Here is a 17,372-nt window from a genome sequence, read left to right on the forward strand (position 1 = left end):
ACAACAACCTCCTACACAATGTCAACAAGACCAAGGAGGAGTTATTGACTTCAGGCGGACAAAACCCGAGGTCCATGAGCCAGTCCTCACCGGAGGATCAGAGGTGGAGAGGGTCAGCAACTTTAAATTCCTCACTGTTATTATTTTGGACGACCTGTCCTAGGCCCTGCATGCAAGTGCCATTACGAAGAGAGCAAGGCAGCGCCTCTGCTTCATCAGGAGATTTGACATGGCATCTAAAGCTTTGTAGTGGGGAGTATATGTAATGGCTGCATCACAGCCTGGTATGGAAACACCAATGCCCTTGAAGGGAAAATCATACAAGAAGTGCTGAATACAGCACAATCCCCACCATTGAGCATGTCTACACAAAACAGCACTGGAGGAAAGCAGCGTTCATAATCAGAAAGCCCCAGCACCGAGGACATGCTCTCTTCTCGCTGCTGCCTTCAGGAAGAAAGTATAATGACCTCAATACTCACACCCCAGGTTTAGGAACAGTTATTACTCCTCATCTATCAGGCTCCTGAACTAAAGGGGATAACTTCACTTGTCCCATCTTTGAAATGTTCCTGCAACTTTCAAGAACTCTTCATCACATGTTCTCAACATTTATTGTTTATTTATTTATTACTCCTTTCTATTTGTATTTGCAGAGCTTGCTGTCTTTTGCACATTGGCTGAATGCCCAAGTTGGTGCAGTCTTATATTGATCCTGTTATGGTTATGATTCTCTGGATTTACTGAGTATGCCTGCTAGAAAATTAATCTCAGGGCTATATATTGTGACGTGTATGTATTTTGATAATAAATTTACTTTGAACTTTGAAAGAAAGTCATGAAGTACTGGGATGCAAATGTGCAAAATGAGTAAAAACTACCACAATATGTTAGCACACCATGCATGGTCTTTTCTCCAGGATCCAGGAGTCGAGGAAAAAGGCTTAAGGCTGAAGGCAAGAGTGTGAAGATTTAAAAGGAACTTCAGGGGCAAGTTTTTTCACACAGAAAATGGTGGGTACGTCAAGCACTAGACTCAGTCGTAGGCCCTAGCCTCCCCACCATTGAGGACATTATCAAAAGGCGATGCTTCAAATTGATGGCATCCATGATTAAAAACCTCCACCAAGGATATGCCCTCTTCTAATTGCTACCATCAGAGAGGAGGTACGCGAGCCTAAACCTCCACACTTCACATTGAAGAACAGTTACTTCCCTTCCACCATCAGATTTCTGAACAGTTCATTAACCCATGAACACTCTCTCTCTTTGCACTACCTGTTTAATTTGATTATATTTACACTACTGTGTAAAAGTCTTAGGCACATATCTGCTTGGGTATCTGAGAATTTTTAGAGTACTGCAGTAATTTTATGTATTACACTTGTAGTTCAGTTCTTCAGTTGTAGTCATTGACATATGTCCATGAGTGGCTAGGTGCAATAGAAAAAAAACACTGTACTGCTGCCACAAAAACACAAATTTCATGACATATGTAATTAATGATGAATCTGATTCTGATATGGTCTCTATTGTGGACTGAGAATAAGAAGGGGTGCAGGGAGAGAGGAATCTTGGTTGGGGAAGAGGGAAGGGAAAGGGGAGGGAGCAGGAAGATATTCTGTAATGATCAATAAATCAATTGCTGGAATCAAGTAAACCTTGCCTGGTGTCTCATGCTACCCCTTGCCCCCAGCACCTGTCCCACACCACTCCTGCGGCACTCCACCCTTGTCATTCCAGCATTTTTTGCTCTCATCAAATTTACAATCTCGCTCTTCACTACATATTGACAAATACAGTACTGTGCAAAAGTTTTAGACACACTCGGACAGGTACATTTAAAATCAGACATGATGGAATGGTAAAGCAGAGTCAATGGACTGAATAGTCTAATTCTGCTCTTAGGTCTTATGGTCTTTTTATTATTATAAAAACCTATTGCAGCATCACAGGCACACATCACATAAGCAGCATTCAGAAGAAAAACAAATTTAATTATTTATTTAGCATACCTTATTCTTTATCGCCCTAAGCGAAAATCATACTACTAGACCAATAAGCCCCACAGACTTACACATAAGGTTCATAAGAAAACACACAACTAAAACAAAACAAAGCCTATTTTACAGCAAAGTGGTCTGAGTGGTTGTGTTGTTAAACAGTGGTGATGATTACGGTTCCTCTTGTCCTTGTGCTCTCGATGATAATAATAATGTACACTTCTTGGTCTGTTATTTTGAATTCTTTTTAAGGGAGTGCAGGGATATGTAGAGCTGAGGTAAGATATCAGTCTTGACATAACTGAATGAGTCATGGAAGGCTGACTATCCTCTTCCTGCTTCTATGCCTTACATTCAGTGGTTGTCCTTAACCAGTGTCACTTCCTTGGACCTTCTGTAGTGTAGCATGGGTACCTGAATACAAAGAAGAGTGAACTACTCATTTCTCTGGGTAGATGTCTCATTGTTTGGCAGAATGTTGGAGACACTTGACTGCTTGTCTTTGTCCTGGCTTCTTTGACTTGATCCTCAAAACTATTTTATTGCCTTGACTTCTGTTTTACTGCATATCTGCTGCTGTACCAGTGATTAAAGTGGATTACATGTTTTCGTTTCTCTGCACCGTTCACTTGCCTTTCATCCATATGCACTTTCTGCCCCCTTACATTCATTTTCAGGATCTGACCATGAGCGGTAAGGCCAACAAGGCCCATTCCTAATGGCCCATCAGAAGCCGGTAGTGAGCAACTTTCTGAAACCCGGCTGATATAGGGTAGGGAGTTCTAGGATTTAGATGCAGTGACCATGAAGGGTGATACATTTTTGGTTGGGGAGGTTGTGGGTTTGGAAGGTGCTGTTGGGAGTGGCTGTGGTCATTCAACACTGAAACAGGCCGCTCACCCCACCTTGCCCGTGCCAGTCACCACGACTTGCATGTGTCCAAGATGAAGAAGCAGGCAGGAAATACCACCGCAGACACTTACAAGTTCTGCATTGATGGTAGGCTGCAGCCAGAGACCTTTTCTGCTGACGTGAAGGTTGGCTGTAGTTACAGACAATGCAGATACTGGAATCTAGAACTTATAAAAATGAAAACACTGGAAGTACTCAATGGGTTAATCAGCATCTGTGGAGGCAAAAGATGCAAGTTGACATGAGAGGGAAGATAACCGACTAACAGTGTATAAGTTGGTAAATTGATTTACGATTGTCATATGTGTCGAAGTACATATTTGCTTGCCACCCACATAAATAATTTCATTGCATCAGTGCTAGCATTTTAGGAGGGAAAAGTATCCTTTTTGGATTGCTTGCATTCAGGCATTTCTACCTGAATATGAGAGAGGAGAAGAGCGAATGTCCAGGTTACATGGGGTCTTCGGTTATGATGGCTGCTTTAGTGAGACAGTGAGAGGTTGTTTGGAGGTAGGATAGAGACCAGTAGATGACAGGTGGAACCAGACAAGGAGAGGATGATGGACCGATGGGGAGCGAGGAAAGGCAAACAAAGGGAAAAGAAAACTCGGTGGACAGGTGAGTGGAGTGTTGGTGTGGGGGAGGGGAGGGTGGGAGAACAGTGGGGTGCAGAATACATGAATGAGGAAAGACACAGACAATGACATCTCGATTCAACAAGGCAGAGGTGTAGTCAAAGAGCAAAGTGATAAAAGAAATCCCCCCCTCTGCAATCGAATTCCAGGCTGGATTACTGGGATGAGAAATGCCTCATCCATGTGCTGGCTCTTGCTTGTAGCGTGATGCAAAATTTAACCTGTACTGAAATTGAATAGGAGGATTGGGAAAGACAATAGGAAGGAGCAAGAGGTTACTGACTGCCCATCTGTATCTGTAACAGAGTCTCAGCTCTTCAGCATTCCTCTCACTTTGGCACATTTAAACCTCTTGAAATAAGAGTATAGCAAGAAATCAAAGGAGTACGCTTTTGAGAAATCTCATAGATGAAGTAGATGAAATATCTATGAATAGGTGAACAACTCAATCAAGTGAAATGCAGCAACAAGCAACCACACATTAAATCTTGACTCACTTTGCAGGAAATTGTATCCAATCAATATGCAAAGTCACTGCTCATACTAACAGGCAATAGTGTCCCAGTCTATTTCAATGATGTCTCCTGGATTCTGACAGAATAATAAAGTTTGATGTTTTCAAAAGAATTGTACTATCATTTGTGACTTATATGTTCAAGGTTTTTGGTAATTTTCCTGCAATGATACTTGATCACGATTAATTTCAGAACCCTCACGAATAATGTCAGAGGGCATTCAGCTGCAATACTAATGAGATGAATTTCTGCAGGCTTCATGTTGGACAGCCTGCTGAAACTTAGCGGGGAAATGGACCTCATTTGTCCCACATTCTCATATGCCTGAAAATATCAAGCACACTTTACCATCACAAATTCTGGAGACTGACATTTCTTTGACAATTGCCCATTCCTTTATGTATTCCCCCCAGAATTGCAGAGCCAAGAAACAGGCCCTTCAGCCACCATCAAGCACCTTACACTAATCCTACGTTAATCTCACATTCTCAGCAACTCCCCTCATGTTGTAACTCTATAAAACCCTAGTTAGACCACACTTGGACTATTGGGCTTAGTTCCCGTCACCTTCTTACAGGTAGGATGTGGATGCCTCAGAGAAGGTGCAGAGGAGATTTCCCAGGATGCTTCATGGACTAGAGAGCACACCTCATGAAGACAGGCTACGTGAGCTGGGGCTTTTCCCTCTGGAGCAGAGGAGGATGAGAGGTGATTTGATAGAAGTGTACAAGATGATGAGGAATAGATTGAGTGGATAGCCAGACACATTTTCCCAGGGAGAAAATGGCTAATATAAGGGGGCATAACTTTAAGGTGACTGAAGGAAAGAAAAGGGGATGTTAGAGGTAAGTTTTTTTACACAGCGAATGGTGGGTTTGTGGAATTCTCTGCCAGGGTGATGGTCGAGGCAGATACAATAGGGACATTTAAGGAACTCTTAGATGAGCACATGAATTAGGTTAGCACAACATTATGGGCCAAAGGGCATGCATTGTGCTGTAATGTTATATGTCTACTGTACCACCCAATTACACATTTGGGACAAGTTACAGCAGCCAATTTACCTATCAACTGGCACGTGCTTGGGATGTGTGAGAAAACCGGAGCATCTGTGGAAAGCTATCTGGGCACAGGGAGAATGAGCAAACTCCACGCAGACAGTGCTCGAGGTCAGGATCAGACTGTGAGGGAACCGCCTGCTGCACCACAGTGCAATGCCGCCCCGGTTGAATGAGCTAAAGATAGAAACTAGGACAATAAGGGATGAAATTGATCAACACCGGCAACTTACATCATGCTCCTAATAAGGCAATCAGTGTAGTTACAGTGGCAAAATCATTTCCATTTCCCTGGAGGGACAGAAAGCCAAGCCATGTCTTAAGGGGCTGCTGGTTGGAAATAAGGCTGTTCTGCACTATCTGTCTATTTTGTGGGCACAAACAATTCTACCTTGTGTAACATGGACATTGTATAGGCCAGAGAATGGATCCCTGGCAGAGATAATCCTGTAGGCACAAGTAACATGTCTAAAGAGTGCAATCAAAATGCAACAAATTTCACAACATGTGTCAGTGATATTAAAATTGATTCAGATGCAACAGTTCAGGTGGTGAAATTTGGAAATAAAATCCCCAAAATGTGAGAAATACTTAGCAAGCCAGGCAGACAGCAGCTGTGTTGCACTCTCTGCAGGTTCTGCCTGGGCAGCTGAATACTTTCAGCATTTCCCTTTATATTTTGGAGGACCTCATTTTTTAAAACATTTGAAAACAATGCAATCTTGCAATCCCTCCAGGATTCATTGCGCTGGCGAATGTAGTTCACTGTCTACACCTCTCAGTGTAGGTAGAGCAGCAAGTTGGTGTACTGTATATGGATTTTATTGGGTATTTGACAATGTTTCCCGTGTGGGCTCATTCAGAAAGTCAGGAGGCATGGGATCCAGGTACTGTATTCAGAATTGACTTGCCTGCAGAAGTCAGAGGGTGGAGGGAGATGGAATATATTCTGTTTGGAGGCTGGCAACCAATGGTGTTACTTAGGGATCTGTCTGGGACCCCTGCTCTTTGTGATTTTTAGAAATGGCTTTGATAAAGAAGTGGAAGGGTAGATTAGTAAGTTTGGAGATGACATGAAGGTTGGTGGATAGCGTAAAAGGTTACAACAAGACATTGATATGATGCCAGTATTGTGTTGTATTGTTCTATGTTTTTTTTTGCTGCCTCAGTGAAGTAGGCAGCATTTTCCAAAGTTCCCACACACCCCAGATATTCTGTCTTCTTGTCTGTCCCATCAGGCAGAAGATACATACCAGCAGGCTATTAAATGTTTCCATAGATGGGCTCTAGACCTGGCAATATGTCTGGTTGTGACCCTGCACCTTTTTGTCTATCTGCATTGCATTCTCTCGGCATTGTAACACTTTGTTCTCCACTGTCATTGCTTTACCTTGTGCTACTTTCAATGCACAGTGTGATGAAGTGATCTGTATGGACAGTGTGCAAGATGATTTCTCACTGTACCTTAGTGTATATGACAAGAATAAACCAACCTACCAAATGACATTAAGTGACATTCAACTAAAATGGTATATTAATCAGACTTATTGTCAAAGTATAGGTAGGGATTAGTAACATGTAATTGGTCTTGCAGTCATGTACTTAAACCTTGCAGTTGCCAATTGGCTTCCAATTAACTCTTCTATCATTCCATGTGATAAGTACTGATCTTCTCACTCATATTCCCACACCAATATCCCTTCATCTTTAACAACCAAATAAAGTATCAATGTTTATCTTGAATGAACTCAGTGACTGAACCTTTGTGTAACTCATCAGTAGAAAATTTCAATAAAAGAGGAATTAGCATTGCTAATAAGCCTGCATTTGACAACCGTACATCGGAAAGCTTCTATTCTTTCATTTGGTTAATGAGACAGCTCAATACAGACATAGGAGAGATAGGTTGTGGATATTTTTGGAGGAGGTTACACATATCTGGGCATTCTCACAGCTACCATCAGACAAGAGGCACAGAAGCCTGAAGGCCCACTCAACCAGGTTCAGGAACAGAATCCAAATTAGGTTTATTACCACTGACCTGTTAAAATTAGTTGTTTTCCAACAGCAGTAAAGTGTAATGCACAGAAGTTACTATGGGTTACAAAGGAAATATGAAATAACAACAGCCATGTGATTAGTGGTGTGCTGCAGGGATCAGTGCAGGTTTGCTGCTGTTAGTGATCTATTGAAGAGATTTCAATGATAATGTGGTAAACTGGATCAGCAAATCTGCGGATTACACCTTGATAGAGGGTGCAGTGAACAGTGAGGAAGGCTATCAAAGACTGCTTTGGGACTTGGACCAGCTGGAAAAATGGGCTGAAAAATAGCAGGTAGGATTTAATGCAGACAAGTGTGATGTGTTGCACCTTGTGAGGACAAATTAGGGTAGGACTTACACATGAGGAGTGTGGTGGAACAGAGGAATATGGGAGTACAGATACATCATTCCGTGAAATTGGTGTCAAAGGTAGCTGGGGTTGTAAAGTCAGCTTTTGACACATTTGCCTTCATAAATCAAAGTACTGAGAACAAGAGTAGGGATATTATGTTGAGTCTTTTAAGAGACTCCCAGACAGCTCAGAAAAATAGAGGGCTATGTGTAACCCTAGCTAATTTCTCAGGTAAGGACATGTTCGACACAGCTTTGTGGGCCGAAGGGCCTGTATTGTGCTGTAGATTTTCTATGTTTCTATTAGGAATAACCTCTTCATACAGAGGATGGTGAGAGTGTGAAATGGCTACCAGCAGGAGTGGTGGTTAGGTACATGGATGGGAGGGGTACGGAAGACTGTGGTCTGGGTACAGGTCGATGGGAATAGGTAGATTATAGTTTGACATGGACTAGATGGGACAAAGGTCTGTTTCTGTGCTGTATTGTTCTATGACTCTTTGACTCTATAAATAGTGCAAACAGAGAACAAACTAATGGGGTGGTGTTCATGGTCTCATGTCATTCAGGAATCTGATGGTAGAGGGGAAGAAGCTGTTTCTAAAACACTGGGTGTGCATCTTCAGGCTGCTGTACCTCCTCAAGTCAAGTCAAGTCACTTTTTATTGTCATTTCGACCATAACTGCTGGTACAGCACAGAGTAAAAACAAGATGTTTTTCATGACCATGGTGCTACATGAACTATTCAAAAACTACACTGAACTACATAAACCAACACAAAAACTACACTAGACTACAGACCTACCCAGGGCTGCATAAAGTACACAGAACAGTGCAGGCATTACAATAAATAATAAACAAGACAATAGGCACAGCAGAGGGCAGTAGGTTGGTAGTCCGATGGCTTGGGGGAAAATTTGTTACATAAATAAACAGCTGAATGGCAGTGTCCGGGATTCTGTCCGTTTCTGTACTCCCACTGAGTATTTCGTTGCCACAGATGTAGTCCAATTTAATGTCCATTGGGGAGCAGAATGGACGGGAGAGCCGGCCGCCCTGATGGTAGTAATGAGAAACAGGCATGTCCTTGGTGGCAGGCATCCTTATTCTTGAAACACGACCTTTCAAAATGTCCTCAATGATGGGGAGGCTTGTGTCTATGATGGAGCTGGCTGACTCTATGACCGTCTGCAGCAATTTGTGATCCTGTGCAGTGGTCCATCCATTCCAGCTGGTTATGCAACTTCCCCAAATTTGCGCGGTCTCAGAAATGTAGAGGAGGCCAGAGTGGGAACACGGGACACAGCAGATGACACAAACAGAATCAAATGTGAACTGTCACCTCATCTGGAAAGACTGTCGGAGGTTCTGAGTGGTGGTGAAGGAGGAAGTTAGGGGCAGGTGTAGCACTTCTCCCGCTTTCAGGGATAAATATGGTGCTAGATACCTGTGATGCTGCTGCACCTGTTCATACATGCACTTGAGGATATGACAATAAACTCCATTGGCTTTGACTTGCTGAGAGTGTTGCTGCTGGGCTAACATGATCCCTCTTGCTTGAGGAATGGATATCTTGAGAACTATCTCAACATCAGAGAGGAGAGTGGGAAGGATCTGAAGAACAGAACTAACTTTCGAGAGAGGATGAAGAGACGATTCTATTCAGGATTGTGGCTGTATTCATCTTTCTGAGGAGCAACACTGAGGGGTGAGCAGGTACGGGAACGTGAAGACACACACACACCATTTTACCAACAGCTTCCTTTGTCGTCTGATTTCTGAACAATCCATGAACACTACCTCTTTTTTGCACAATGCATTTTTATATATGTGACATGTGTACGCTATAGTGACTGCACTATGATCCAATGCAAGCTTTTGCTTGTGCCAGCAACCAACAGGTATTCCCCAAGAAGTGGCTTTAAGCACAATAATCTATTTACCCATTTACTTGTAACACCCTTGTGCTTTATTGTGGTACATTTTTTAGAGTAGCTACAATCTGTAATGCACTACTTGAGCAGATGGTTGAACCCTGGCTTTAAGGATTCCTACTTGGATGGTGGGGTGGAGATAAGAATAAGAAAGGAGGTGTAAGGCACTCCCTCCCTCTGCTAGCCTGCAGCTCACTATTGGGCAAGGTATAGCACCTGCTTAGCCTCCCTGATCAGGGTCACGTGAAGCCGTGGCAGCAGCTGGTGGATGGTCATATGAGCAGCTGGTGCAGATCACAAGTCCTCTTACGCCAGGCAGACTATCTCTGAAAAGCACTGATAATGGCTGGTTATCGTCTTGTAAAGACACTGACCAGAAGGCAATTGAAATGTATGGATCTCTTTCTTTCAGAGCATTGAGTCCCGCTCCCCTTAGCACTGCGTATTGAAGCCAAATGGTAGCACTAACCAGAGACGGGCACAGCTGCATAATACTAATCAGAAGGTGCTTGAGAAGGTGAATGGTAAACTCAAAGGCATGAAGGCCAGAACACCAAGATTCCATAAACCGCGTCTAGTGCCTTACATACTATGTACTAAAGTGGATGTTGAACTGCAGAGCTTATAGGCATCTGGAACTCTCTCCAAGGCTGAGTGGATCTATTGGTCCATGTCCATTGTCTCGGTGATCAAGAAATCGAAGGCTAGAGCAATTTGATTATGTGGGGATTTCAAGGTGAGCATCAACCCGATGCTGCATACTGTGCAGTATCCCCTGCCATGATTAGAAGATACTTTTGCATCTTTGGCCAGCAGGGAGAAGCTTTCAAAGATTGACTTGTCACAAGTCAATCTGAAAATGGAGATTGAGGTGGTAATCTGGAAGTTCCTCACAATCAACACTAACAAGGGACTGTCCCAGTATAATCATCTCGTCTTTGGCATCACATCAATTTAGCAATCTGGCAAAGAGCATTGGACCAAGTATTCCAAGATATCCCAGGAACACAATGTTACCTTGTGACATCATCGTGACTGGCAAAAATGACAGAGTACCTCCAGAACCTTGGCAAAGTGAGTATGGTCTGTGTGCAAAGAGAGCAAAGTGTGAGTTTTTCAAGAATGCAGCCTCATACTGTGGACATGTCATTGACAAGCATGGCTTACAGAAGTCACAAGAGAGGACTGAAGCAGTGCCACAGGCAGTCAAACCGGAAACTGTGTCACAACTCAGGTCATACTTGGCCTTGTAAACTACTAGCACAGGCTTCTTCCAAACATTGTCCAGTGCTGCATCCACTAATTGTACTTTTGCAGACAGGAGCAAAGTGGGAATGGTTAGAAAGATGTGAAAAAGCATTCAAAGAAACAAAGAGATGAATAACATTCGATGAACTGCTCACCCATTATGGGCCACCCCTGCCTATAAGACTAGTGTGCAAATCCTCCCCTGATTGCATTGGAGCCATTTTGTCACACATTATGAAAGGTGGATCTGAATGTCCGATTGCATTTGCTTCAAGATCACTGATGAGCGCAGAACGCATTATGCACAGACTAGTATGGGGAATAAAGAAGTTCCACCACTACCTCTACGGACAGACCACCAGCCCCTTGTGTCCATTTTCAATCCCAGGAAGGGTTAGAGATAATTCTCTACAGCATGAGGTGGACAACTTCCTTTTTGCATTTTGGAACTCCGTTCATGTGATGACAAATGCAACACCTACAATGTTGTTCATGAGTAGGAATCTGAGATCTTGCATAGACCTCCTGAAACCAGATCTATAGAGGGAAATACAGAATAAACAGTTCAGCCAGTTGCCAAGTGAAACAGCAAGGAGCTTTGAGATTGGACAGGAAGTCCTAGCGCATGATTTCTAAGAAGAGAAGTGGACACCCAGTAGGATAGCTACAAGAACTGGACCATTGATGTACATAGTGGATGTTGGAGATGTCATGTGGACCCGATATTGGATGCTCAACTGAAGAACACACCTGAGTTGACTGCATTCAACAAAATGGACACATTACAGTCACTGGACTTACCTCTCAGTGATGATCATGTTACTGACAGCAACGTGACACCAGAGACAAAGAACATTGTCTTAGACAAGACACCTATAAAACCCAATGCTACTCAACAGGTCTAGAGGTGTGACAAGAACGTTATCATTGACAAGACACCTGCCAAATCTGATGTCATACCACAGGTTCAGAGGAAAAAATCAGAGCACCACCCAAAAGTCTGAACCTTTAGAACTGTGAACTTAGTTATGGACTGTTACTGTGAACGCATGTTTATTTGGAATATGGGTTTATGAAAGGGAAATTGAATGTTTTGTACATACACAGTTTTATGTTGATTAATCTAAATGGGGAGGGAGTGTAATGTATGGATCTATTTCTTTTAGAGCAATGAGCCCCCCCAGCACTATGTATTGATGTGTTGTCTGCATATACGCTGTTGTCAATGCATGCACACTGTTCTCTCTCTTTATTCTCACTGCAATGTGAATACACCAGTTAAACCCATCTCCCACATGTGTGCTTTTATTTAATTGGTATGTAGTTCTGCACGGACACAACAGCAATGGCCAACCACTTTTGTAGAAAAATCATGAACATGAATCAACCGTGATTGCCCATGTCGTACAACATGGCACACGATGATGAATGATTGGTCATCCCAGGAAAAAGGCAGCCTGATTTTAATTGCTACTGAAGCCACTCAGTTTCAAAGATTCAAAGTACATTTATTACCAAAGTACGTATACGGTATACAACTCTGAGATTCACCTACCCACAGACAGCCACAAAACACAGAAACACCATGGAACTCATTCAAAGAAAATGTCAAACACCCAACACATGAAAAGAAAGAAATTGTACAAAAGGCAAAAAGCAAGCAAATAACACACAGACTATTAATTATCAGACTGCAAGAGTCCTTGAAATAGTCTACAAGTGTTCAGTTCAGTTCAGTTCAATTTAGCGTTCATGCATTAACTACGGGCCGCAGAGCCAGTCCTACCAAAAAGCACCCAGATCAAATCATGTAAAAACAACAAAAAAAACCCAGAAACAAGAAACACATGTAACATGAACTGCAGAATCCTCCAGAACTAACCCACATCCAAAGGCCTATCAAACCTTGCAGCATGAGGGAAAGGGAGAGGGGACTGGTCAAACGCAGGAAGATGGCACTGAACACCCGCTTGCGTTCTTCACTGATTTCAGTCTTGCTTGGCACTTTAGTCAGTGAGGAGTAAGGAACCCCATCATGGATTTGCACTCCGTCTTTAGGCTGCACATTCTGCTCTCAAACTCACTGAATTCCCCCAGAAACAAAAGAATTACCAGATCGCTCAGTCAGCCCAAAACACATAATCAAAATGTAAATTACAGCTCCAATCGCACACAGCTTAGTAGTAGAAGCATATTTCAAAGAAGAAGGAGAAGTGTTGTAAGTGGTTGCTGGTGCCATCCTGTTTCTATCATCTACCCCAACATTTCAGTTTGTTGTGTGTGCAAGGAAAGGTTGAAAGCTGGATGGAAGTAAGGTAGCAATCACAAGCATCACTGGGCAAAGAACACAATGAAAATTGAGTGAGATTAAACTGTCAAACTTCCAGTGGTGAATTAATTTTGCTATTGAGCATTATCATCTGGCACAGATGAAGCTGTGAAATATGAAACAGTACAACAGCAGCAGCAAATTCATCTAGAGATAGAGGAGGGTTGGAGATAGGAGGACAAATGCACTGCTATCACTTCCAAAAATGTTTCTTTTTTCTAGTTTTTGCACATTGACAGCAAGTTTTGAAGATCCGTTCTGTGCCAATACACAGGGCTGTAGAAATTACACAGCTTTTAAGGAGTCAGCTGAAATGCCATACCTGCCCCTACACCATCTCCTCATTACCATTCAAGGCCCTAGACAGTCCTTCACCTGTGAGTCTACTGGGGTCATCTACCGTATCTGGAGCTCCCGGTGTGGTTTCCTGTGTATCGGTGAGACTTGACGTAGACTGGGCACTGCTTCACTCCGTCTGCCAGAAAAAGCGGGATCTCCCTGTAGACTCATTTTAATTCTTCTTCCTATTCCCATTCTGACATGGCCACAATGAGGCCTCACTCAAGATGGAGAAGCAACACCTTATATTCTGTCTGGGTAGCCTCCAACCTGATGGCATGAATAATGATCTCTCAAACTTCCAGTAATTGCACCCCCCCTTCATCACTCTTCATTTCTGTTTCCCTCTCTCACCTTATCTCCTTACCTGCCCATCAAGTCCCTCTGGTGCTCCTCACCCTTCCCTTTCTTCCATGGTCTTCTATCTTCTATCACATTCCGTATTCTCCAGCCTTTAATCTCTTTCACCAAACAACTTCCCAGCTCTTCACCCCGCCATTTCACCAATCACCTACCACCTTGTACTTTTTCCTTCCCTCTCCCCACCTTCTTACTCTGACTCCTCCACTTCCATTCCAGTCCTGTTGAAGGGTTTTGGCCCAAAATGTTGACCATTTACCCTTTTCCATAGACGCTGCCTGGTCTACTGAGTTCTTCCAGCATTTTGTGTACATTGCTGAAGAAAGAAAGACTGAACTACCTATGGGTTTAATCATACTGTTAAAAGATAGTTGAAGGTCAATATTTTCAAATTGCTCTGGCCCAACTTTACAACCACATCCTGTTACAAGGATGTCAGATTCAGGTTGAAAGAACAACACTTCCTATTCCGTCTGGGTAGCTTCCAACCTGATGGCATGAACACCAGTTTTTCTAACTTGGTGATTTCTTTCCCTGTCCACTTCTCTCTTATTCCCTTTCCCCATTCTGGCTCCCTCTTATAACATTTTGGACCAAGACTCTTCTGCAGGACTCTGATGACTTTTTGAGTCTGATGAAGGCTCTTGACTCAAAACATCAACTGTTTACTCCTCTCCATAGATGCTGCCTGACCCACTGAGTTCCTCTGACATACTGTGCGCGTTATTCTGAAGTTCCAGCATCTGCAGAATCTTATGAAAGTGACTGAATCAAATCCATCCATAAGGTGAAATGTCAAACTACTGACAATTGCAAAGATGGATCAACCCTGGCCACGTCACCAGAAAGTTTTATCTACTTATGTATGTGACCACTTTGTTAAGAGTTTCTAACTCTGGCATCAAGGGTACTGCGTTCAGGATTAATTCAAGCTTCAATGACGGAGTTGGGGCAGCCAGATTAAATAAAATTGTCCACAAAACAGAGGAGACCCAATCAGTGTCGGGAGGAGGTTATTTGCAGGTCAGCCAAGGTTGTATAAAAGGAGAGCTTCACAGGTGTTCATACATTCCTGAGACCCAGAGAGTGGTGGGAACAGAGCACTGTGAAGAAAATAAAAGTATAGAAGGGACAAGCCGAGCAATAATTGTTGGGAGTAGGCAAGCAGTGAGAGTAGGAGTGTCTGGCTTTGAGTCAAGAAGGTTCAATGAAAAGAGGCTGAGGCAAAATAAACAAGTTAGAAGATTTGGTCTTGGTTACCCATTGTACAGTGCAGGCAGGATGGCAGATATGGTAGTGAAATGTTCCTCCTGTGGGATGTGAAATTCACGGAATCTGATGGTCTCCCTGATGACTACACCTGCAGGAAGTGCAGCCAACTACAGCTCATGATAGACCACATTAAGGAGCTGGAGTTGGATGAACAGAATCATCTGGGAGACAGCAATTGATAGATAAGACTTTTGAGCAGGTGGTTACATCCAGAGTGCAGAATTCAGGAGTAGATGGGTGAATATTGAGAGAGGTAATGGGAAAAAGAAGTCAGTACAAGGTCCCCCTGTGGCCATTCCCCTCAGTAACAGGAATACATTTTGGATACAGATGACGGGGGTGACCTATCTAGGCAAGGCAACAGCAGCCAAACCAATAGCACTGTGGATGGCTCTGAGCTTCAGAAGGGTAGGGTGAAATCAGGCAGAGCAATAGTCATAGGGGACTCGATAGTTAGGGGGACAAATAGGAGATTCTGCGGTAGCAAAAGAGCCACGGGGATAGTGTGTTGCCTCTTGGGTGCTAGGGTTCAGGGTATCTCTGAGCAGTTGCAGAATACTCTGGAAGGGGAGGGTGAGCAGCTGGAAGTTGTGGTACATGTTGGTAACAATGACATAGGCAGAAGAGGTGTAAAGGTCCTGCGCAGCAAGCAAGTTTAGGGAGTTAGGAAGGAGGCAATCTCCAGATTACTCCTGGTACCACGGGCAAGGGAAGGTCAGAACATAAATATAGCGCAGATGAATGAGTGGCTGAGGAGATGGTGTAGTAGCAGGGATTCAAGTTCTTGGATCACTGGAACCTTTTCTGGGGAAGGGGTGACCTGTACAAGTGGGACAGGTTGCACCTGAACTGGAAGGGAACCAAGATCCTGTGAGGTTTGTTAATGCTGTTGGGGAGGGTTTAATCTAGATTTACATGGGGGTGGGAACTGTACACGTTCGGCACAGCATTGTGGGCCAAAGGGCCTGTATTGCGCTGTAGTTTTTCTATGCTTCTAAGTGAAGAGGCAGAGGATGGGGCAGTTTGTGTACAAGTAGAGACAGCTTGACGGGAGTTTGTGAGAAAGGATAAACAGTTGATAGAGCAAATATTCACTCAGCCACATGGTTTGAGATGTGTCTATTTTAATGCAAGGAGTATCACAAACAAGGTGGATCAATATGTGGAACTATGATGCTGTGGCCATTACAAAGACTTGGATGTCTCAAGGGATGGAATGGCTGCTAAGTGTGAGGACTTTAGGTGTTTCAAAAAGGACAGAGAGGGAGCCAAAAGAGGTGGCATTGCTAATCAGTGATGGTGACACAGCTGCAGAAAAGGAGGAAGTCATGGTGGGATTGTCTACTGAGTCATTGAGAGTGGAAGTCAAAAACAGGAAAGGGACAATAACTCTACCAGGTGTTTTCTATAGAGCCCTCCCAATAGTAAAGGGATTTTGAGGACCAGATAGGGAGGCAGATTCTGGAACATTGTAATAATAATATTGTTGTGATGGGCAATTTTACCTTTCCTAATATTGACTGGCATCTCATCAGAGCATGGGATTAGATGGGGTGGTTTGTAAGGTGTGTTCAGGATGTCTTCTTGACATAATATGTAGATAAGCCAACTAGAGGAGAGGCTGTACTTGATCTGGTTTTAGGAAATGAACGTGATCAGGTGTCAGATCTCTCAGTGGGAGAGCATTTTGGAGGTAATGATCACAACTCTATTTCCTTTACCACAGCGCTGGAGAAGGAAAGGAGCAGACAATTTGGGAAAACATTTAATTGGAGTAAGGGGGAATATGATGTTATTACGCAGGAACTTGGAAACATACATTGGGAGCAGATGTTCTCAGGGAAATGCATGGCAGAAATGTGGCAAATGTTCAGGGAACATTTGCATGGCGTTCTTCATAGGTATGTTCCATTGAGGCAGGGAAATGATGGTAGGGTTAAAGAACCATGCTGTATAAAGGATGTAGAAAATCCAGTTAAGAATAAAAAGAAAAGCTTACGAAAGGTTCAAGAAACTATGTACTGTTAGAGCTCTAGAAAATTACAGAGTTGCCAGGAATGAGCTCAAAAAGGAAATTAGGAGAGCTAGAAGGGGCCATGAGAAAGCCTTGGTGAGCAGGATTAAGGAAAACCACAGCGGTGTGAGAATAGGACCAATCAGGAGCGAGAGTGGAAACATGTGCATGGAGCTGGAGGAAGTAGTGGAAGTACTTAATGAATACTTTGCTTCAGTATTCATCAGTGAAAAAGACCATGACTATTGTGGAGATGACTTACAGCGGACTGATATTTTTGAGTGTATAGACGTTAAGAAAGCTAGAACTTTTGAAAGGTATTAAGTTAGATAAGTTGCTGGGACCAGAGGAGAT

The 17,372-nt window shown here is 43.1% G+C and overlaps 1 protein-coding gene across 6 annotated transcripts in view; it reads right to left on the reverse strand.

Moving 5' to 3' along the window:
- The window catches only part of LOC140740502 (RNA-binding Raly-like protein), a 1,929,462-nt gene that overhangs the window by 1,440,367 nt on the left and 471,723 nt on the right, over positions 1-17,372 (reverse strand). The gene's annotated exons all lie outside the window — the stretch shown is intronic.

The sequence above is a fragment of the Hemitrygon akajei genome, chromosome 17 (assembly GCF_048418815.1).
Source record: "Hemitrygon akajei chromosome 17, sHemAka1.3, whole genome shotgun sequence".
In the NCBI taxonomy this organism is placed as follows: Eukaryota; Metazoa; Chordata; class Chondrichthyes; order Myliobatiformes; family Dasyatidae; genus Hemitrygon; species Hemitrygon akajei.